Here is a 24,233-nt window from a genome sequence, read left to right as displayed (position 1 = left end):
AAAAATTGCTCAAGTGTTTCATTTAGTTAAGTTTTAGGCAAATGGTTTATTTATCCTCTTGGCTTGTGCTGTGTAGGCAAAAAAAGGATATCTTTTGGAAGATTTCCTATGCAAGAAAAATAGAAAGGAGTAGCTTAAATTTCTTCCAACTCATCAGGGAAATCAGATTTTAGAGATGCATCAGTAGCTAAATTGGATATGGGATTATCCTGATGTGATAAACCACTATATCTAAATGTCTTCCTTTTTTTTTTGTAATGAAATTTTGAGTATTTAATGAGGATATGGTTTGCTCATTGCCTAGATTAAAACTGCCTAATCACTTCTTTGTATGCCTATATGTTTAATTCCTATAAAATAATATTTTAGTTCAGGAAGAAGCTGACCTATTTTCTATGAGTTTTATACTGAGATAATAACCTTTATGGGCAGATAATATTAATTGATACTCAGTATATGGAATATTTTGGTTAGAAGAACAGAGTCCTTGATGGTGCAAAGCAATGTCCATATCATCRAAGTAGATTTTCCTTTCTTTACATCATTATGATTACAAACACATAGCACAATGGAATGAATGATATCTACCTATATCTGAGATGAAAATTTTAATCATCAGGATAAACATCACTGTTCCCAAGAAATAYATTCTTTGTTTCAACTCACGCTTGCAATAAAATAATGTGCAATATTTTTTTTTTCTTTCAACAGCTAGTGTGGAAAAAAATGTTAAGTATGGGCCATAGTTTGCATTCTTTAGGCTTCTGGAGAAGTAAGTGGCAGTAGTCATATGTTTAACTGCTATCAAGCACTTAAGAATAATTAGTGAAATACATTAATATAATAAATAAATAAGATGTCATTATAAGTGTTTACACTTGTTTAATCATTTTTCAAATTCTTGGAGTATATTTTTGGGAATAACAATTCCACACAAACAATACAACTTTATTTTAACTCTTTTCTATAAATTGTGTTTGAAATGTTATTTGGTTACTGGAAATAAAAATGAAAGAAAAACATGTTAGCTTCCTGTAAGCTAGGARGCTAACATGAGAGGAAAAACAAATACTGTCACCTCAAAACAGATGGAAGGAAAAAATCCTCTGGCAAGAGAAGATACAGCTTCAACTGCATGCTGTAAAGACATTACAGTATTCATGAATYTTTACATGTGATTTTTTCATATTGCTTTGCTAAATATAATATTTTCTGCTTGTTATATTTCCATAACTGGTAAATAATACTGTCTTTGGATAAAAATTTGCACATTCATTTTCTCTTTAGAAGCTTCCTTTTCTTGCTTTCATTATAATGCATGGTAGAACTGCCTAAGAAATAATACAGAAAATGACGGCATGTAATATTTCAACTCCACTGATAAAAAGACAATGTCTTCATATTAAAGTCATTATTAATAATTATGTAATTACTCAATTTGTTTAAATAGCTTACTAACTTTGAGAAAGTGGTGGTAATATATTCTTTTTTTTTGTTTTTAATTCAATATTTGTGATATTCCTAAGGCAGAAATCTGGCATTGTTCATATGTTTACAGCATAATTCAGCATATGTATTAGAARGGGAGTTTACAAAAACATATCCACTTCAAATTATTATTTTATTATCACATAATTTGTTTTATTTTTGCCAGAATTAATCATCATTTGGTCCTTGGTGTGTCTTTTCTGAGAGATGGGTTTTTGGTTTTTGGTCTGTAGCATTTTACCTTCTGCAGATCATAAAATAGTAAATATGAGTCAATTAAAGCAGTAAATATGCACCTAAGTGAAAGAATGCTCATCCAAGATCTTTGTTCTCTGCAATTACCCTACACTACTTGACTTCAAGCAGACATTTGTGCAAGGACTACAACATCTATCTGGTTCCCTGTTTCACCTCTTCCTCTCTTGCAGTTAGCTCTGGGATAGGGGCCAGCAGGAATGCTACTGCTAGTTGTATGCAGAATGGTTTTGAATCCTTGATCAATGAAACAAATCTGTGTTGAGCAAAAACCTTGCTCCAGTACTTTAATACACATATATGCACTAGCCTGGTCTGAGAGTTCACCAACTAAAGATGTAAAGCTAAAGATGTAACTCTAACAAATCTCAAAATGGCAACTATTGTAGTTTTGAAAAATAGGAAGCAATTCCAAAGATTTCAGGTTTTCAGCCCTGGAATTCAGGCGGGAACAGCTGCATGTCATAAGGAAGATGAGTAAATGTCTGGACCAACTGGTGTTAGGTGTTTTTACATCATGTTTTGGAATCAGAATTCTAAACTTGGAGCTGCACTGTGTTTGAAACTGTGAAATTAGTTCAGCTTACACTGACCTAGGGCATTGGGTTGTGTTTCAAATGTATATTGCTGATCTAGTTGTCAGTCTTAAAACTTTATAGTTCAGTGTTTTCTGATGACAGGAACAAGACCTTTTTAAGACYTCTATTTGGCAAAGGTCTTCAACATGAACTTGAAAATATGAAGTTTTCTTGCTTGATTTAAGAACTTTCCTAAATCAGAACTTAGAATCAGGTAATTCTTTAGGTCCTAATTAAATGGCTGATAAAATGTGCAAATGCTTCCTTGATAGTTAGATTGACCTAGGATAGGTTGAGACTATTGCCTGCTTTTGAAATGAGCATATTACAGATAAAAACTGGCATTGCTATAAGACAAAACCACCACCACTGACAACAAAAATGACAGTCTTCTTGTTGCAAATGTGACACTATTTCTTGCGAAAGGCAATAATGACTCCTGTTATGCACACTCCGCATTTTCTCGGGTTGTGTCTCGCACAATAGATTGTAATTATCCTTCTCTGAAAACACTTTAGACCTTATCATAGAGCATGTTTAATCCACCAGCATTGGAAGTTAAAACTCTACTCACATAAACTGTACTCTCAGGGTGCAGTCTGACCCAAAGAATCTGAATGTAAAGAAACTGAAAGCAAAAAGAATAATGGTTAGTTAAAGGAAGAATGGTTAACTATAATTAGCTTTCATAACAGACTTCTATTCTAGTACCTGAGCTTGTCTATCATACCCTGTCACAGACTAACCAATATTAAATGAGTTTATTCAGTCCTTTACCTTTTCCTCCTCGACGTCTGTAACAGCTTCAATTCATGCCAACAAACTGCAGTCCTATACAAAAGCTCCTTCAGTTAAATATTATGAAAAGAAATCCTTCACCTCATTGAGTATCCCTTCACTATGTTAGTCTACTTAAAGAAATAGGGAATAAGGCCTCCTCAGTTATGAGGAGCAGGCACCTGTTTTACCGAACAAATTCCCCAAAGTCATTATTACTCCAGAACACAGATGAAATTTAATTTCACAGTCTTTATAAAAAATCAGAAGTAGTTTCTTTTTAAACAAATGTGGGAAAACTTAAGGTAGAATGCCTACCACAATTCTGTTGTTTTTTTCTTCATTAAAGAAATGACAGAAACTTCCYACTTTAAAGTACCATTTTCTGTACTTAAATGGGAATGCTTTTTGTTTAATGTTACGGTCAAGTTTTGAACTCCTATATAGAGTTACAGAGTTTGTGATCATGAGAAGGCAAAGACACAGAGGCTTTTAGATATGCCCAGATTTGCTCATCTTTTATGAAAGCTCTAGTTCATCCTGGAGATTCTCAGTAGCTAGATGTATTTGCTACGACATTGTTCTACCATTGTATTATAAATTACTATTGTATTACTACCATTGTATTATAAATTACTTGAAATTAATACTTTTATTAATTAATATTTATTATGCAAGAGTAGAAGAAACAGGAATACACAACATCTTTCAGGGAGATGAGAAATGTCAAGTCATCTCTAGTTATCTTAACTTTCTGAGTTTCAAACTCTTCCTTGGTTGATTCACTATTTTTTCCCAAGTATAATTTCTTTCTTTGCCTGTTCCCAGTATATTTTGTCTCTTGATTTTGACAGGACTTCTCTTAGATCTTTTCATTCCTCTGTATCTTCTGCAATACCTTAACGTGTCTGAGCTAGAATCATATAAGAAAAGCAACATTTTTCAGCCTTATCTTTCAGTCACAAAACTTAATGCTGCTGAAGGCTTTCAAATGCCATGAGCAAAACTGAATATGAGGCAGAGAGCTGAATACTCAGCATGAGGAAATGTAATTTTCTGTGCTAAGAAGAAAGAGGAATCCAAATTAAATTCTAAAAGAACAAATCTAAAATAATTAAAGGATATAGAAATTAGCCAGGGCTAGAAAATATTTTTTTATGTAGAAATTTAAAAATATTCATATGAATAATTAGGAAAATATCTCACAATAATAAAAAATACTTTATTTTCAAAAAAATATTGTTTAATACTGTAGCTATCTTGGGCTACTATTATCTGCTAGAATTATRCTGCTGATCAGAGAGAGGTAGTGATCTATAGGGAATTCCCTTGCCTGTAACATCTTTTAGCCACCATATTTTTACTAATTACTAATTTTCACTTTGCTGTTGATTTTTCTGTCAACTACATGTTTTACAGGGAATACTTAAAGGTTCAACTCTTTACTATCAGAGAAATTAGAAAGATTAGATGAAAGATAGGAAGTGTTGATATGAAAACTTAGCTAAAGAAGAGAGTGATTTGGAAATGAAGCAAAATGATAAGGAACAAAGAGAGTAGTGGACCATAAGACAGATGATAATAAATTTTCCAGGAGAACAGAGTGTCATATATGCATTTCATATATGCAAAGAAATTTAAACTCTTAAACATATGGTTCTGTTTTTTTAGGCTGAGAGGATTGATCCTGGAGTTATTCTCCAAGATATGCATAGATAATGCCTATAAAGCAGTTATACGTTTTAGAATCATAGAAGGAAAGAAGGAAATAAAGAAAGAAAGAGAAAAAAAAAGAAAGATAGAKAGATAGATCCATCTTTGGGTTGTACTGTTAGATTTATGCATTGTTTTTTGTGTAAATTGTTCATTGCCTGCTTTTCACAATCTATATGACATTAGCCTTAGCCTTACCTCAGAGATTAAAGACAAATGCTCTTTCTGTTATCTCTAGATGGGCTTTTCAGTGCTGATTCATAACCTTGTTCCACTGTTTTTCATTATTCCTTTTAATTATTTCTTTCCTGCCTGCAAGGTTCAGTGTGCATTATCATAAAATATTAAGCCATTTTTAGCAATGTGTGTTCTCAATGTTCTTTCTCTACAACAAAGAACTGAATATACTTGTTTACAGTCCTACTAAATTAGAACTCAACTGACCTGTTGAAAGGTCAGTACATGTGTCCATATATGTATAATAAGATCATATATACAGCACTCACTAAGCATTGATCTTTAGAGAGGATTTTAACTGCTTTTCTATTTCCAAAGAGGTAATTTTCTCAATACCTTTGGCAGAGATGCTAAGCAGAGCATTAGTCTCTGAAAGTTAAGGAAAATCAGTTATTAAATATGCTGCTAAATTCTGTGACACATTTGAGAGTGAGTGAATCATGGACTTTTTTATACTTTTATACTAATACTTTTTTATTTTAATATGATGAATATATTGTGTATTGTTTTTTTCCTAGAAAACTGGATGACAGTCACACATTTCAAGAAGACAAAAAAGTAAATTAAAAAAATAGGAAAAATAATATAACAGGAGTTGCTGTGTGTGAAGTGGAACTAGTAGTTTCTTTCTCTATGTACTTATCTAATTTTGCTTTGGACTGGTCAGTGAGACAAAGGCATCTGGGACTAAAGCCAGAGTACCGAGAAACTGTCTGGTCAACTGCCACTAAGCACAGGAAAATATCTTGATTTTTCTCACATTTTCATCAACAGAAGTACGCTGAGATTTTTTTTTTTTTCTCTGGAGAGTTGCTGTTTTTCACAAAACTTAGAAAAACTCACTACCTTTTGCTATCTATCATCTCTTGCACTTTCTTGAATTTCATTGACAGTGATAACCAGATTAAAAATATCTATGCAGAAATGCCAACTAATGGGCTAGGAGGAAGCATAGGTACATAAACATGGTTTCACTACAAAGCCATACTAAATAAAAATAATAATTTTAAATACTTTCAAAAGATATTTCCTCCATTTTAAAATCTGAGGGAGGAAAGACCTGTACAATAATTTCAACATTCTCGCTCCTAGACATATGCTCGTAGACGTTTGCAGAAGTATTTGAAAATGAGTATGCTTATTATTATTGTTGTTGTAGTTGTTAGTATTTATTTTGCTGCATGCATATTTAAAGACTCTCAGTAGAAATTAGAGCTCCATTGTACAAAGAACATCAAGATCTGAAAATTCACACTGAAGCAGTTAAACTGTGTTATGTTATTTAAGAGACARATAAGTATGGTGATACTAGCAAGAATGTATTCATAGAGCCAGTCAGTTATCACAGTAGCATATGTGTCTCAGTAGCATATGTGTGGTAGCCACATCCCAGCAGTAACACACGTGTACCAGTTTCCTCAGATGGTAGTTTGGTGAACTTTGCTTTGCAAAAGAAAAAAAAAGCTTTTTTTCTTTTTCCTGACCTTCAGATAGACTTCAGGATTCAAGTCAATGTCCAGATGTAGTCTCATGACACAATCAGATGAGAAATCAAATGCATTTAGGGTTATTCTCCATCTCAGGATATTTCTTCTGCTATTTAGTAGTGAGTATTTATTTAGGTACTACTTAACTCTTATTTGGTGATATATTCTCTCTCCTGCCCTGTCATCCAACTTACATTCCCAACTGCATGTGCTCCTTTAAATCCTTCAAATCTTTTCAATCAAAAATAAATCTTAGTAGAAAATGATATAGCCCACCTCCAGAGACTACATGGTGTAGATACTGAGAACAAAAATGTTTTCATATTTTTATCCTTGGGGGCAATGCAGTGTGAGCAATGACTTTGTGAACATCTAATTTGCTGTTGGTTTCAATCATTTTAAGTTCTAATTCATGAATGTGTTAGTTCAGGGACAAAATTGTTATGCAGCTAACATGGTTAAATCTTTTAACGTCCATTATATCACTTTGAACAAATGCTCCTGCAATCTGGTAGCTGAGGCRTCCACAGGGACAAATTAAATTAACCTGACTTTCCACTGGGAAAACTCAAAGTTATGAAGAACCTAAGTTCTTTTTTCTATATATTGTTGATGATAAAGATAAAGCTTCAGTTTTAGCTTTTTTGTTGGTTTTTATTTGTTTGTTTCTTTTCCCCCTTTGAACAAATGAGCTTCTTTTCCCTTAAAACAAATGAACAATGATAAAACTCTCACTCAACACTTCTTTCCTCTCTTCTCATTGCCACCCCAACACAGATTTGCTATGATGTTTTGCAATAAATGCCTAATGTTGCATCTGCTTGAAATTGTACAGAGAAAAAAAGAAGATAGCGGCTCTTCCAAACAATTTAAATTTGGACATTACTCATCACACTTCAATCTTATTTCTCCACAAGTATCTATGATTTGTTGACATTAATAATAATAATAAATAAAAATCACAAAACTCTACTAGTTTGGCTTATTGATTGAAAATAATTTCAAACTAGTAATGCAAACTTTCTTCACTGTCTTGCTACCTCAGTTGGCCTAGTCTTTGGAAAAACATGTATTTGAATAAATATGTGCTTTTTGCTCATACAAATCATAAACATAATGCTGTGCCTTCTCTAAGAGACTTAAACAAACTTGCTTATCWGGATGAAAATCTGTCCACTCAATTTTCTAAAAGAGAATTTGAGCCCCAGGAGTTTCTGATAGCCATCAAAAAACTGCAAAGGAAAAAGATGATGACTCAGCATTATTGGTTAAATGCAGAGCTCATGACCGGCTAATGTTCTCTTGAGTTACCCAGACTATTTTTGCTAGGATATTGGAGTAAATTAAAAATCTGTGAATGTTAAATCTATAATCAAACATGAGCTTCAAGCATAATATAGCTCAAAGAAATGCATATAGCAGAAAAAATCTACTGGACTTAAGAGATATCACCCCTCTAAAGAGAGATAGGCAGCCTACTGGCCCTATGTGGTTAAAAAGGACCAAGCTGCCAATAAAACATGCTAGGGGAGTTTCAGATAGTGCAAGTGTCTCTATTACTACTTTTTGGCATGAATTGCTTCAAGGGATACTAGAGTAATACTACTTTGCAAGTGAGAAACTAAAGTAGAACTATTATCCTATACTTTTTGCCCTCAAATTTTATTATTTAGCTAAGCCAACAGCAAGTTACATATTTCTATAAATGCATGTGGGAAGCTCAAGAATGTTCTGTTCTCTAGGCGTAAACAGAAGAAAATGAATATAATCTGCATTACTTTTATCTTGCTGGAATGACCTTCTATCAGCGACAATGGAAGAAACTGTTTTTTCCTTTTTCCTTTTTTTTTTTTTTTTTTTTTTTTTCACAAGAGTGTTCCTTTGTGGCTTCTCTCAGATCATAAAAAAAAATAAAAAATCCATGAAAATAGACACTTCTAAAAGGAAATTCAAATCTGTTACTTACATTAAAAAAAAAAAAAAAGCCTGTAAAGTTACAAAATCAAAGGCTGACAATGCTTGATAATAGTAAATTCCTTCAAATGCCTCAGTATGAACAGTATCTAGAAAACAGAGAGAATGCATGCTTCTTATCTCATTTTGAAATTTGTTAGGGCAGGAGGACACATGCTGTGCCTATTTTTTTGCTGCTTATTCACTTTCATATAACTGTATCTTTCCATTTGCTTTTTTTCTGTACCATCTTGAAAAAGTAGGTCTTTTTGAAGAGTTTTTTTTCATGAATATGAGATATACTGAAGGTTATTTCTACCATCCTTAGCTCACACACCATATCCAGTTGCTAGACTCTTACCATGTTATGTGTGCTGATTTATCTTAAAGAAAGATATGTCCTAAAAGCATAAAACAAAAAGTCTTCATTGCAGATAAAGTCAAATTGAATTCAAGATTATAATGGAAGCAGTTTGTACCTAAAGAAAATATTATAATAACTAAATTTTAAGGAAAACAAAATATTTGAGAGTCATATCACTGCAAAAAAGGGCAACCAAAATCAGGAAGACTAAAATGGACTAATGGCATGAACAAATAAGTAGTATATTTTGATTTAGTGTACAAAAAGTAAGGCAATAAAGTAAGGAATCAAACATCTGAAAAATAAAAGTACCCTAGAAGGATAATACACCATCAAAAATGAACCAGTAAAAAGGATTTTGATATTATTATGAAAATAAAGGTAACACCTTCAAGCATAATATTTAAAAACTTGGATATATCTCTTACATATATGATAAAAAGTAGATGCCATGTGAGAAATGCCTTGTATTTTAGAGGATAAATACTCAAAACAACACTTCCATAAACCTGATGCTTAAAAGTACTCTTTTTTTGTATTTTTTTTTTTAAGCTATAGCTGTTCTTCAGTGCAGAAGATGAGAAACTAACTCCTACCTGGTGGAAAAGTTTGTCTTATTCAGTATAACCAGATATTGGAGACTATCATTTAAACATAATGTCTGAATGAGTCTTCAGATACGAAGGATAAGCTTAGAGAACATGTTTTTTAAAAGTAGTTATGTGATCAAACATGTACATTAAGACCATTTAAGGACCAAGTATATTTAATAGAACTTTACGGAAATGTTTTACTCATTTGTTCTCAGTGTTTTCAAGAGAATATCTTTAAAAACCTGTTCCTTAAATGATCCTTAATTAATCATTAGTTTTGTTCTAAAGCCTACCTCTAGTCATAACAGATCTCTAATTTTGTGTTGTCACCAGTCTAAAAAGTTCCATAGCAGTAATACAGAAAAAAAAAAAAAAAAGAAAAAAGAAAAAAAAAAAGTTTCATTGTGGAACAGGGCCTTAGGCAAATAATTGGACATTACACAATATGGAGATGTCAGCAGACAAAAAGTGTTGTCTAATAGCATTGATTCAAATTCAAAGTGAAGAGAATAGGTTCGTTCCACTGTATCAGATGTTTTGGTCCAAAACATTATATTCAGGTCTTACTTTTTGCTAGGGCAAGCAATACTGCATCTGTTCAGAAAATACCACTTCAGTGTTTAGGGATGTTTTTTGCTTTGTCCCTTATTTCTGTGCTGTAGTAGATATAAGACCATTGGATGACTCTTGTGGAAATATAGCCTAAAGGTGGAGAATTGGTGCTTCTGGGAATAATGGCACCATTTCAGAAACAATAATTGCTAGCACTGTGATATTAACTGAGAGCTTACTGAAGCAATCTTACCTCTTTATTGCATTTCTGTTGAGTACTTCCCTGAGCTCTTCTTCTGTGAGAAGTATCGCTGCAATATACATTAGCAAGATGGATGTTCTTGATAGGAAGATCTTTTGTGTCTCTAAACTAGGAAAATGTGTGTGAAGTGAATGACTCTGTATCCATTCTGACCAGATGGGATGTGGTGCTATTATTTATATTATTTATTTATAAGAAGTTGAATGCTTTCAGACAGATAATAGGAGGTGTATGTATGTGACTCTGTAGATGATATATATTTTTTTTAATCTACTTTTTCTTATCTCCAAAATACCCTGATTTTAAAAGCAATAAATAAATTATTGTCGGCAAACCACTAGAATTAATCAATCTCAGGATTTATAAAACATGAATGAGACTGCTAATATACCAATATCCAGTTAATATCTCTGATATTGAGCAACCCAATTAAATTCATTCTCCATGGAAAAAAAATTATTACATAACACTGATAGTCTTGAAAACTAGAACATAACACAAGTTCTAAGACTGAAAGGTGTGTCTTCTGCAAATAGAATAAAAATCCCTCCCCTACCAAGGAAAAAGAAAAAAAAAAGTGATTACCCTTGAAATAAGGAAGTAAGGAATCCACTAATGTACAAAGACACTCTTCCTTTGACATTCTTCTATCAGAAAACCTAACACTAATAGAAGGGTACCTTTCAGAAATCACTACATCCTCTATGCAACTTTTTTAGGAGATGGCAATTATATATATCACAAATTTGCTCAGAGTTGTATTCATAATCTTAAAAATAATAATTTCAATATCATTTTTTTTTCAGAAAGTTCTAAGTTAAAATATTCTTTCTAAAAGATTTTCCAAAAATCTACTCACTTCTATCATCCTCGTTTACTTCTCAGAAGAGTAACCTTGTAACTATATCCATAACTTGTTTATGGTTAGTTTTCTCTTGAAAGGAGATACTGTTTATACTTATAACTTAAGTTAATTTTATTCCTCCTATGCTCTCAGTATATTCACATACCATCCATATCCTCATCTGTATTAATGTAGAGGTAGATATAAATATATATACATTTCTCTGTGTGGATATAGATGGAGATATAAATATACATCCACACTATCTGTGGAGTGAAGAGTAATTAAGTCAGAGCTAACAGATATTTTCATCCATATTCTGTGAAAAATCAAAATTGAACACTAGATGGAAGGAAACAAAATAGTGACCTAACTTATTTCAATTTAATGAATGCTGAAGACATTCAATACGATTTTCCTGTATAACTGAATTATAAAGTACTTTGTTTCTCAAAATCACAATCCAGGAGGTCAAATAATGTCTTTCCTCTCCTCTCTTCTTTTTCAGCATTGTTTTCCCCTAGGTTGTTATAGCATTTCTATTTTGCAATTATTGCTTCATGCAAAAAGATAAACAGCAAATGTGAGAAATAAGAATCCCACAGTGTGAGGCACTACATCCAAAGTCTAAGTGGACTACTAGTGGACTGAGTACAAAAGGAGGACAAAATAGCATTCATGTATTGGGTATTTTGTCAGAGTGCAGATTACGAGGCTAGATGGAGATCAAAATAATGTTGTTATGAATTGGAACCTGGAATATGGGTATTGATTGTGCCTATGACAGTAATTAGAAAAATCAATAGATTGAAAATTTTGATATGAAATTCCTGCAGTGCAGATATAATTTTCTATTGCCAGTGATAATTTCTTTTTCTTTTTCTTTTTTTTTTAATCTTTAGGCATTTGTTCAGGCTGCTCTTGAAATCATGTAAATAGTTTACATCTGAAACATCCTTAAATAGTGAGTTTCTCAGGCCCATACATACATAGCCCATTAAGAACTGACTCTTGATCTTTATATTTTAACTGCTTCATTTGATGCCTCCTAGTTCTTGCACTAGAAGAGGGTGAATAATGTATTCCCTACATATCCCACAGTATTCTAAGTCTCTTTCATGTCCCTTTCCATGATATGCCTCTATGGAAACCATTTGTTAGCTTTGATTGTCTTCGCTGCCCTTCTCTGGATCTTTCCGAAATATAATGTTTTACTGTTTCTCACTTCTGCTTTCTGAAATAAAGGAACTAAAATTTCACACGAGGTGTGGGACAGCCATATATGTTTCCCCTTTCCACAGGTGTCCTGTTATTTTGTATTTTGTTCTTATTTCTTCCTAATTCTTAATGACTTTCTTACTGATTTCTAATTCCTATAGAACTCTAGTGGTCATCGTGAGTTTTCTTCCTTTGCTCCAACTTTTGCTTTCTACCATTGAAGCAGCTGCTTATTCCCGGAGAGTTCTATCTTTTAAACTCAAGGGATCTTGTTAAAGGTCCTTTGGAAATCAAATTTGACTATTTCAATTGAACCAATTTATATACTGATTCCTTAAAAAACAACTCCAGTTGGTTTCTAAGGTTAAAATTTGTTGCGTAATAGCCACGTTCAGTCTTCCTAGTATCCTCTAATTTTATTCTTTATTATAATTTCTATACCCACGATAGAGATTTTAGTGTTACAGACCTCTAGTACTCCCCATCTGCTCTGGAAACTTTTGATACATGACTTTGCCAAAGTAATTATAATTAAGAGCTTACATAACCATTAACAAACTTTTATGCTATAAAGTTTTTGGAAAATAATTTCTGGTTCTGGCTGGTTCTTATTCTGGTTCTATTATTGATCATTTTGTCAGTTTGTTCTAAAATCTCTTCTACGGTTAATTTAATTTCAAACAAAAACTCTAATGATTCCCTAGAAAAGCAGGATTCTGTCACGGACATCTCCCAGATGTCTTCCACTGTGAACAACAATGTAAATAATTATCTATTTATTTTCCTGCTTTCATCTGCTTTTGGCATAGATGCTTGTGGTTTGGGGACCAGAACTGTGTAACAGTTACAAAATGCTATTAGCAATGTTACCATCTTATAAATTGATTATACACTGATATATTTTATACTATTCTAATGCAATTATGTCTAAGTTTAAGGCAAGCAAAAATTAACTATATGTTGATTAATTTGCTTTAACATTATCAATGTAAGAGGCCTCGCTTTGGTTACAAAAAATCAAACCAGTGAAAAGCATACGGAAGGGGAACAAATGTCTTTACCATGAGTGTATATAGAACATCTGACTAACTCTCTTTTATGCTAAGTGTTGTGACTTGGGGGGCTGCCTGTATGTGGTGCAGTTCAAGGCGTCTGCAAGCTTGTGAAGAAGGTCCATTGCCACTATGTAGAGGACTAATGTCTGTGCTTTGTGTGACCTCCTGCGCTAATAATTCCCATAGCCCTGTCTCCTCCTGCGCTARTAATTCCCATAGCCCTATCTACTAAAGAATGATTCATATATAACACCATTTGCAGTTTATGTAAAAATAGATTTTAATCTTTTATGTATTATACTCAATATCTTAGAGAATAAAGATATTTATCTATTTCACTTTTAATACGTGCTTCTTCCTTTCTGCTTTTGTATAGAGTCAGCAATAGCTGAGTACTTAATGTTTGCACTGAGTGATTCTATCAGATAATAGATGTGGTACTACTTACTTTCTAATTCCAGTGAATGTACTCCTATTAATACATTTTTTTTCACTTTTATGCTGACGGTTGCATTACAGATTCTGCAAGAATGGACATCTATGCTTGTCTTAATTTCAAGATCCTTTTGAACAGCTGTATCCTATAACTATTTATTATTGGGATAATAAATAGATCAGACAAGAAGAAGACAATTCCTGTTCAGTCCAATGACTGGACTTGGACTGTAATTGGATGCATGAGCAAAAACAACAAGAACCTGTCTTTAAATTCCTGAGCATTTTAATTGGATATTGTCATAATATCCATTGAACTTCACCAAATTGAAGAACTTTTTTTTCTTAATTTGGTAATGTAATGAAAATGGATTTTAATGGCCTTGGTGGTGACCAACTTACTGCTGATTAACAGAAAATAATTTTTCCTCTCTTTCCCTAAGCCAAAGACATGGCAGGGTAATTGTAGTTTAAGACCTGTAGGATTATTCTGAAGTTGATGCTACCTGGGCCATGCCTCAAAATCTGATCCTGTTTTGAACAACTTGTTTGACTTATAAGCAGAATGTTGAAAAATAAATTGATACTTTATTACATACAAAAATTTCACAAAACCATTTTTATTGTAGTGCTTCCTTCTATTCTTCGATAATTCACAACTCAAATTTTGCTATCATTTCCCTATTTTTTAATAAGATCTAACAACACAGAGAAAAACATTAAGCCTTCTGCATGTAATTCTGCATGCAATGCAGTAGTGAAGAGGTTTTTATAAGTGTTTTTAAAAGTGGAGGCTAATTTTTGAACCAATAATGAAAAAAATTACATTGTGGTGTGTGCTTGTATTTTCTCTACTAGTTTCTATAAAAGGTAAGTTATCTCAGAAAACATTACACTAGACTATTTTGTTTTAATTTCTMTATTTCTCTGTTTCTCCTTTTTCCATATTCTTTTTTAAGTGATAGCCCAGATTACTGTATAGAAGGAGAACATATCTAAAGAAATAGTCCAAATTACTGAACACTATATGTATTCTATGATTATTCCACTRATTCAGTCTTGTCAGTATATCCATGCTACAGTAAAACTTAGATTAAGATTTGTTGAAACTCTACRTATATGCAGAAACTTAATTCTTTTTAAAAGATCTTTTGTATTCCTAAATGCCTTCCCTAAATCTTCTCTCTTGTATGATTTTGCTTAATTGGAGACTGTCTGGAATGAGCAATTATCTCAATCAAAATAATGAGCAACCATTAAGATATCAGGGTATATATCTTTACCAAAGGGAAAAATCCCTTTTTTTTGATCTTAATGGACAAAGCATTTGAAGATTCAGTGCAAGGTTTACTTGTATTATCATTTATACCAATCATGAAAATATTAGGTACAAATGTTACAATGATACAATGACTACAATAGGTTTCTAGATACTTTTGTATGCTTATCTGACTAGATCTATATCATCAATACATAATTTTAAAAATTACAGAAGAGATTTATCTAACTGAAATTAAACATTTGCTCATATCCTAAAATGTAACAGATGGCTGAACACAAGATGTATTAATCTGCTCACACAAACGTATCTCATTTTAATAGCTGTAAAATGTTCTAGTTTTAGAACTGGAACTGCTAATCTCTATCTTTGTACCAGTTTATTCCTATCTGAGAGAATGTGTCTATGTTAGAAATCAGAAAATAGTTTATAAAAGTCCTGTTTCATAGAATCATAGAATGCTTAAGGTTGGAAGGGACCTCAGATGTCATCTAGTCCAACCCCCCTGCTCATGCAGGGTCACCTAGAGCACGTGGCACAAGGCTGCATCCAAGCGGGTTTTAACGATCTCCAAAGAAGGAGACTCCACAACCTCCCTGGTAGCCCATTCCAGGGCTCTGTCACCCTCACTGTCAAGAAGTGTTTCCTTAAGTTCCTGTGGAACTTTTGGTGCCTCAGCTTGTGGCCGTTTCCTCTAGTCCTATCRCTGTCCACCACTGAAAAGAGGCCGGCCCCCTCCTCCTCACTGCCTCAAGGTATTTATAGACACTGATCAGGTCCCCCCTCAGCCTTCTCTTCTCCAGGCTGAACAGGCCTGGCTCCCTCAGCCTTTGCTCATATGGCAGATGTTCCAGGCCCCTGATCATCCTSGTAGCCCTGCGCTGGACTCTCTCCAGCAGCTCCACATCCCTCTTGTACTGAAATAACTAGCTTACTACTCTAAGAAATGATATAAATTTCAAGTTGCTTTCCTTTGAAAAGTAGTTGTGTCAGCCAGTGGATAGAGAGATTAGTAACTTAATGTCACTGTCCCAAAGTTGATCATTTCATACTCAGCAGGTATGAGGTATGGTAATGCACTGTTATCCATTTGGGATGTTTGGGCATGAGGAAGGTTTTGAATTGCTGTCAATTAAATGTCAAGATTAAGAGGCTATAAAGTGGACACAAAAGCAGATGTCTAAAGCCCTTATTAGCAAATATTTTGAGCCAGACAACAAGGAATAAGGATTTTTTAAGATCATTGTTGTGAATAGAGCTACCTAAAGTTTAGTTAAATCCTGTTTTCAACATGAAGATCAGCTTATACCGTGGAGTCTAAGAGTTAACAATCACTTGGCCTTGATCTTATTATCTTAAAATATACATATACAATGAAGATTGCTTTGTTCTGAGGACTTAGGGAAAGTATTGTCAAAAATATTCTGGAATTTCTTCTTTTTCAAGAGTCTTCTTTATATAGGAATATATTACAAGAGTAAAAGCCCATTGGCCAAATAAAAACAGGTTCAGATGTGAAGGCAAAATATGAAACACCAAAAAAGTTCCTGGGAAAGCCCAACAATCAACTCCTAGAGGGGTATAGGAGTGAGAGGCAACAACCCCAAAAAACCTGCTCTCGAAGATGCAATGGAGACCCTATAAAGTGATAAAAACACAGCAACATTTCATAGGTAGAGCTGTAAAGTAACAATGAATAAAGATTGTGTAACAGTAGGAAGTCCAGAGAAAGCATGAAAAATCAGCTTGTTCTCATGCATAGGTTGCAGTCTTAAGATTTAGGGGAAGTTGTGTCCAAATCTGTATCCAGAAAGTGTTATCTAGACTCATCGTTCATAGAAATTAATTTAGATTAAAAGTTTGCAGGGGAATATCTGTGTAAATTTACAGCATGGAAGTATTGAATGCTATCTGATTTATGTATACCCAAACTGTGTCATTCTTCATTTTCTTCATTTTTGGCTGAGTTGTGCACCTTAAATCACAACTCAAGGAAAATAAATCACAGCTTTATGAGAGTTTCCTTTTTTTTTCTTTCCTCCAAAAGTATTTTGACACAATTAAAATAAATTTGTTCTCTTGCTGTAAGTTCATAACTACCTAAAACTGCAGCTCAATTGTAAGGTGACACTGAATATTATAGTTGATTTCTTGCATTTTTTTAATCCTTGTGCTAAGCGTGAATAGAGGCGGGGGTTGGACTAGATGACCTCTGAGGTCCCTTCCAACCTTAAGCATTCYGTAATTCTATGATGATTCTCTGATTCTATGAAATAACAAAATGAATCTGTGGTCAGGTCATTCACAATTTGGCCATCATACAGTAACTCTATAAAGTAGTTTATCAATATTGGAAACTAATAACAAAAATCCTTTTGCTTTTGCTAATAAAATAATATCACTTATCAGATGCAATTTAAATACAAAGCTTTTGTCCAAATATTTTTCTATTATCTCTAAAATAATTTCTCCTAATTAGCACCTTTTCATACGAGTTAATAATATATTAATAAAATTCTTGATTGCCAAATATTTTTCTATTATCTCTAAAGTACTTCACCTCTAGAAGCCAATGGTCGGTAGCCTCTAGGCTATCTCCTTGAATCTCCTTGAGTAGCAGTAATAGAGAATTGAGATGCTAAATAGCTGACAGATGTATACATAATCTCACAAAAAGCTACAGCCCAATGACAACTATAGCTAAAAAATTTTTCCTTTTTTTTTTTTTTTTTTTTTTTAAATATTCCTACTTCAGCTTAATTTCTTTCTCTAATGGCAGTTTTGACCTTGAAAAAATGGTTGCAAAATACCAGAACACAATTAATATTTAATTTGTGGCACAATCTTGCAGGAAAAGTTAAAGAAACTTCTTCAAAATGTTCACCGCAACTTCTTTATACTTCTTTAAGTCTGTAAAGTGGATCAATTAGAGATGTAAAGCAGTATCTCTTTGTCTTCTTAGGTCAGGCAATACACCATTTTCTTTTCTGGCAAGGGTTCTGGCTTCACATAAAGAGAGTCAATATTATGTGTCATGTTTGCATAAGATCAGTATAGCCTACTAACATATTTTATATATATACACATTTATGAATATATCTGTGTGTATGTACATATATGTGTGTACACACACATACATATAAATATATATAATATATATACACACTCTTTACTTTGCATACTAGTATATCTACTATATGTTATATGTACATGTGTACATATTATGTATACATTATATATGCAAGTATATTTTATATTAACATATATAGCATATTGCATACAGTATATGCTATATAGGCTATATATGAGTGTGTAACTTGTGTGTAAACTGTTATATAACGAAGTAATGAAACAGTAGCTCATGTTTTGTCTACCATATTATTAAAATAGTATCCCTCATATTACTAAAATGCAGACTAAATACTGTGAAATAAAAAAGCAACATTATCTCCTCCCTGACAGATGAAACCAGCAAAGACCAATTATGACGTGAGAACAGCTAGTCTGAACCTCACCGCATAGTCCCCCAAAATCTCTTAGGCAAATGACACTCCTSTCTCTCCAAATTTGCAAAGGAGCAAAACAGACATAGGATCATGAGATTCTTCTTTTTGCCTGTTTTCGCTTGCTTTCTGCATCATCACCTTTGCTGAACTCAACAGAAAGGCTGTAGTCTTTTATGGTAATGGAAAGGAACTGACATCTGCGAAGAGCTGGCTGGCAGTTTGCAAATGTTAACGCTTCTGYAGGGAAACATATAGTGTGGACATAAATGCTGATAAACCTCTCTATATCCTTGCCAGATATCTTGCTTATTTCTCAGATCACAAACTGTTTAGTGTGGTTATGCATCTACCTCTAAGTTTATGTATTTAGGAGTGATGAGGTGGTATCCATAGATTGCTAAACCTACATATTGGACTTCATTAAAAAAAAAAAAAAAAAAGCTGTTATTTGCAGATCCTGTTTTTATATGTTTTTATAAAAAAAAAAAAAAAAAAAAAAGGCTGTTATTTGCAGATCCTGTTTTTATATGTTTTTATAAACACTTGAGGATATAATTAGCCATCATGGTTTGTATATTGCTTTGAGTTTTGCTGGAATTGGAAATGTGCTTTCCGTTATGCAGGTGGGTAATCATGGAACATGATTATGTTCTACCATGAGCATGTTGAGAGGGCAACAAATCCAAATTGTAATGGAGGTCCAGAATGGAGTAGTTTTAAGGATGTAAGCACAACACAGAAATGCAAGCTTTCATTACTCAAAAATAGATTTTTACCCTTTAAATAAAAGTAATTTTTCATACCATAGATATCTTATTAAGTCACTTAATAAAGTCAACTATTGCTGATACTCTACATGTAAAATCTCCTTCTCTGATCATAATCAAGCTGCTGATTTACTGAATCCTGAAACAGAGTGATGATATTCACACTTATCTAAATGCTAGTGGCTCGATACATAAACTCAGAAAGACAACCAGTAAAATATTTAAGTAGAAAAATGAAAATCATAAAAAATGTATGTATATAGGATAAACTTCTGTACAGGTGATGTTTAAAAAATTGCATTTTCTGCATCCTTAGTTCTGGTATTCTCCGTAGTCCTCAGAGAATGAATTCACTTGATGTTACAAATTCCAAGAATGAAAGTACAAATAAGGCAGAAGAGGTGCAACAACCTCAGTAAATAATCAATTTATAATTGATTATTACAACTGGTTATTATAATGAAAAGTTTATTATTATTATAATAAATTATCTGATATTGAAGTTGGACTGAAGTGTCCAAACTGCAAATTTGCAGCATTTGCAAATACTGTAAAATGCTCTGAATTTCCTAATAAATAAAATTTCAAAATTATTTAACTAATCATCATATAAATTCTCGAATAAGCTAGCCTATAGGTTCTGATTGAGTTTTTCCTTGCTACAGAAAAGACAAACTCATTGCTAAAAATAATTCATGATTATTCATGATTTATTTACAGTTAGATTAACAATCATCACTTAAATACGAATTGTTTCTCCTCCAAGAAACTGATATTGTTTGAGCCATGAGATTCAAATGAGAAACTAGAACATTTGCATGTCATTTTAAGGTTGAGTATATATATATATATATATTTTTTTTTTATAAGGGTCTGTGGCTGAAGATTCAGCTTGTTGCTGAAGAAGACAGTCCAAATCATTTCAAATACAGCTTTCCAGTTTCAATTCCCATTGGAATCCCCTCTATTATAGGACTATTTGCAAAATCAAGAAGGAATATCAGACTGAAGCGAGAAGAAGAGAATAATCTGTGGAAATATATGCTAAATAAAAGAAAAAAGAACCTAATTCAAAACTGAACAGATCAAGGTATGGCATTTCTTCATAGGGAAACTTCAGCACTATATTCTGGGGATTTCTAGAATTGTTTTTCCTTTTTTTTTTCATTTTAAATTCTTTATCTAGCTCTCTTTCTATTTTCTCACGTTCAAAAGAAATGTTAAGAAGAGGAGCAAAGGGTGAAAGAGGAATCAAATGTACTTGTTATTTTTCCTAAAACAATAGATTACTGGGTCTGTTGACATTTTAGTAGCAGCCCATTTTCTCAYTATGTACTGCGAGTAATGGACCCTCATTAGTGTATCTGATGGTCAAATGACTAGAAGGGCTTAGTAAGGAAGATTGTGGCTAATATTAATCTGAATTCATCTGACACTGAGAGACAAAATACTTCTTCGAGTGTGATGTTTACTTGGGTGTTGAAGTGAATTTCATTTCAGCAAATACAAAGATCTATGATGCACCTATCTGCCTTTGAGCTAGTCATCCTAACTTCTCATTGTAATCAAAGAAGATAGATACTTTGAGAAAAAGTATCTAGAAAGAAAAAGTATTACTGTTGTCCGGTAAAAGTACCTATTCGTTTCTATTGACCAGAAAAGAAACTTATGATTAGCTAAATGAAGCTAAATGATTAGCTAAATGATTAGCTAAATGATTAGCTAAAGTGAAGATACCCGCGCTTGATCAGCTTTTTTCCACATATACCAGTAGAGAGAAGCACCAAAGAAGTCAAATAAGTATGCATCCTTCACAGTGCAAATGGAAAGAAAACTGAATGCTGGAAACAAGAAAAAGAAGGGTGAGAAACAAACGTGAAAAAAGAAGCTTAATATAGCTTTTCAAAGGAAATACTATACTATACTCTTTATATATGTTTATACAACCTATATAATAGATACGATTATACGATAAGTTCTGGAAAAAAATACTTATTCTATAAAGGACTTCTGTGAGGAAATCAATCCTGAATTACATACTTTAGATATACTTACAAATTGTTAAATCAGATAAATTATTGATAAAGTATTGATGTGTTGGGACATTATGTATATATAAATCTAAAGCTAGTGCAAAGCAAGTTACAACAATATGATTCAACAGTGCATAGCTAGAATTGCATATGTTTTTGTGACATCTGAATGATACATGTTTTTTAGAGTGAAAGCTCAACTTCAGATTATAATTCAATTGATACATTTCCAGTTGTAAAGCAAAATTTATAATTTAGCAGAGTATACTATATATATACACTATAGAGTATATATAGTATACTATTCTATTTTGTATTATAGTTTGAAATAAAGTCTTTTTCCCCTAGAAAATAGCCATACTGCCATGGCTGAGCATCAGCTATTTTCTTTTCATCCAGGCCTAAATACCTCAGCCACATTAATAAAAACTACAAGATATAGTGTTAGAGATAAACAGGAAATACAGACAGCTATCCTTCAGTATCAAAACTGTAATTATTTATGCCTAGTTCTTCAGTGGCTAAACACAGACACTATGTGTTTGGCCTTGATATTTAGGTGAGTTTATATTTTCTCTAACAATTGTGATAGGATTTTTGTACACTCATTCACTCAGACTTTGTAATAGAGCCTAGAATTCTGGGCTGTCAGAAATACTGAATATTTAAATTACATAAGCACCAAATTGCCTTGAATTGTAATCTTGTAGGTCAACATATTAAAGTAAACTCACGTTGACAGAGCTCACCTTTCTGAATCAAATTTGACAATCAGATATCTGTAAATGTCATTCAGTGCATAATACAATAAATACTGTGTACTTTACATATTTATATATGCTGGAGCCAGCAGGTACTGAGTAATGAGTAAAATCAACTCAAGTTTCACCCCAAGAAGCAATGCAATTTACATTTACGGGATATTATTTTTATGCATTATTTATAGAGGTTTTCAAATGCTATTGGTTATCTTATTATTTTTGGAGGTTATTTTTCTTCTTGTAAAGAGGATGATTGCAGTAGAGCTGTTCACAGATGGTTGTATTGCCTTTGTGAACAGTCAGCATTTACTTTTAGCATCGGTCAAAGAAGCCAACAGCTGAAACTCATGAACAGGAACTTAAAGCAGCCACTTCCACGTCCAGCATACTATGTCTGCTGGCCCAGCCACATGGAGAAAATCTGTGTCTGCTGAAGTTAGTTTTCATAGTTGTATGATATTACTGTTTTTTATTATTGCTATTATTATTATTATTATTATTATTAATTATTTTAATCCTCTCAGTTTTGGGGCTGGTCACCAGTAGAGGGATGTCATGAGGCTGGATATTTACTGTACTGCACTAAAGAGGAAAGCAGCATTGGTGACTATAGGAAACTTCAGTAAAAGTGGTGGAAGTTATAGCTTGCTATTTCTATGTTTGAGTATTTAGTGGTTCACTCAGTCTTATGAACTGGGCACTCTATTCTGCCTACTCTTGCCCTGCTCTCAAGTTTTCTTCTTCTCTTTCCTTAAACTGTCTTGTTTTTGTTACAGGGAATATGGGAGAAGGAAACACAGCACAGTGGACACAACAGTCAAACTGCTTTGATCTGCTCTGCTTTAGGAACACAACAGCAGAGATGTAGACCTGGTTCCTACATCTCACCAACCGCAGCACTGATACACATAACAGASGATGAAGCTCATTCTAGCTCATCCCTAAATACATTCTTATGTCTTCCGTTGGTTTCCTTTTCCTTTCAAAAACACCTCATCCTGAGCTCCCCTGCAGACTTTAATCTATCTTGCTTGTATTTGCAGTGGGTTTACATATGAAAAAGCTATATAGATATAGCTATCCCATAACAAAAACAAACAAACAAAAAACCTCTCCCAAAGTCTTTACATAAATTTTAGTCAAATGAACTCAAGAGTCTGGAAGAGACTGTAGTGCAAACAATCTGGATTTGCACTGTTACTAGCATTTCAAATGTAGTAAAAACTGACCATACTGTATCTGCTAGAATTCATTAATAAACAATATGACATTATGAAAGAGGATAGTTAACTCAGAAGCTAAAATAGGAACTCTACAGATGGATAACATTGCTAAGTTAGAACTGTAGGAGAAAGTGTGACTTTGGAACTTTCTGGCATTATTGGTTTTGCTTTGATGTTGATCTTCTGCATATAATTTTCAAGCTGTGTGTTTTTTAAAAGAGAAAAATGATAATATAGAACTTCTTGGCTTGATCAGGTTTTGTAAATTCCTTCCACTGGAGAAAATTGACTTGTAAATTCGTTTGTTTACAGTTATGCTAACCTATAAGAGGTACTATKCCTCAGTTTGAAGATGGCTCATGGTCTGAACTTGCATTTCAACTAATGAAGTGAGATCTAAGCATAAGTCATCTAGTAAAACAGATGTGCTCTTCATTACCTATGCCTCCACATGTACCTTTAGGAGGACAATTCATAACTTTATTCAATTGTTCCTATTGTATATGCTCAGGCCAAAACCTCTTCATACTTAAAGTAAATGCTGGTCATGAGTCATTTCTGTTTTTTGAATTCAGCTTTACTCAGAACCTTCCTATATACACTACAAAAAGAAATGTAGATTTTATGTAGTGTTAAAATTAGCCTAGGACTTTGCTAAGAAGTGCAAGTTGGAATGGTGCGTTCTGTATATACTTAGGTTTCTGGGGCATTGCACTGATTTACGAAACAGAATCAGAAAACTTCGATCACTTTCTGTCCATCTTATGCTGCAATTGTCAGTGCCAATGCATTTTTAGTTCTTTTTTGTCTGATACATATGATGCTCGTTCTGAATATCTAGTTTCTTCCACAT

The 24,233-nt window shown here is 33.0% G+C and overlaps 1 long non-coding RNA gene across 1 annotated transcript in view; it reads left to right on the top strand.

The window, feature by feature from the left end:
* LOC112945483 overlaps positions 1-23,240 on the top strand; it is a 29,421-nt gene extending 6,181 nt beyond the window's left edge. The window contains exons 2-3 of the long non-coding RNA XR_003249019.1: positions 20,337-20,453; positions 22,934-23,240. This is a non-coding gene — a long non-coding RNA (uncharacterized LOC112945483). The remainder of the gene's footprint in view (positions 1-20,336; positions 20,454-22,933) is intronic.
* The last annotated feature ends 993 nt before the right edge of the window (positions 23,241-24,233 follow it).

Source organism: Nothoprocta perdicaria, unplaced genomic scaffold (assembly GCF_003342845.1).
Source record: "Nothoprocta perdicaria isolate Ctin4 unplaced genomic scaffold, notPer1 scaffold_19, whole genome shotgun sequence".
In the NCBI taxonomy this organism is placed as follows: Eukaryota; Metazoa; Chordata; class Aves; order Tinamiformes; family Tinamidae; genus Nothoprocta; species Nothoprocta perdicaria.
The sequence above is the reverse complement of the archived record's forward strand: the minus strand, read 5'-3'. Positions and strand labels throughout refer to the sequence as shown.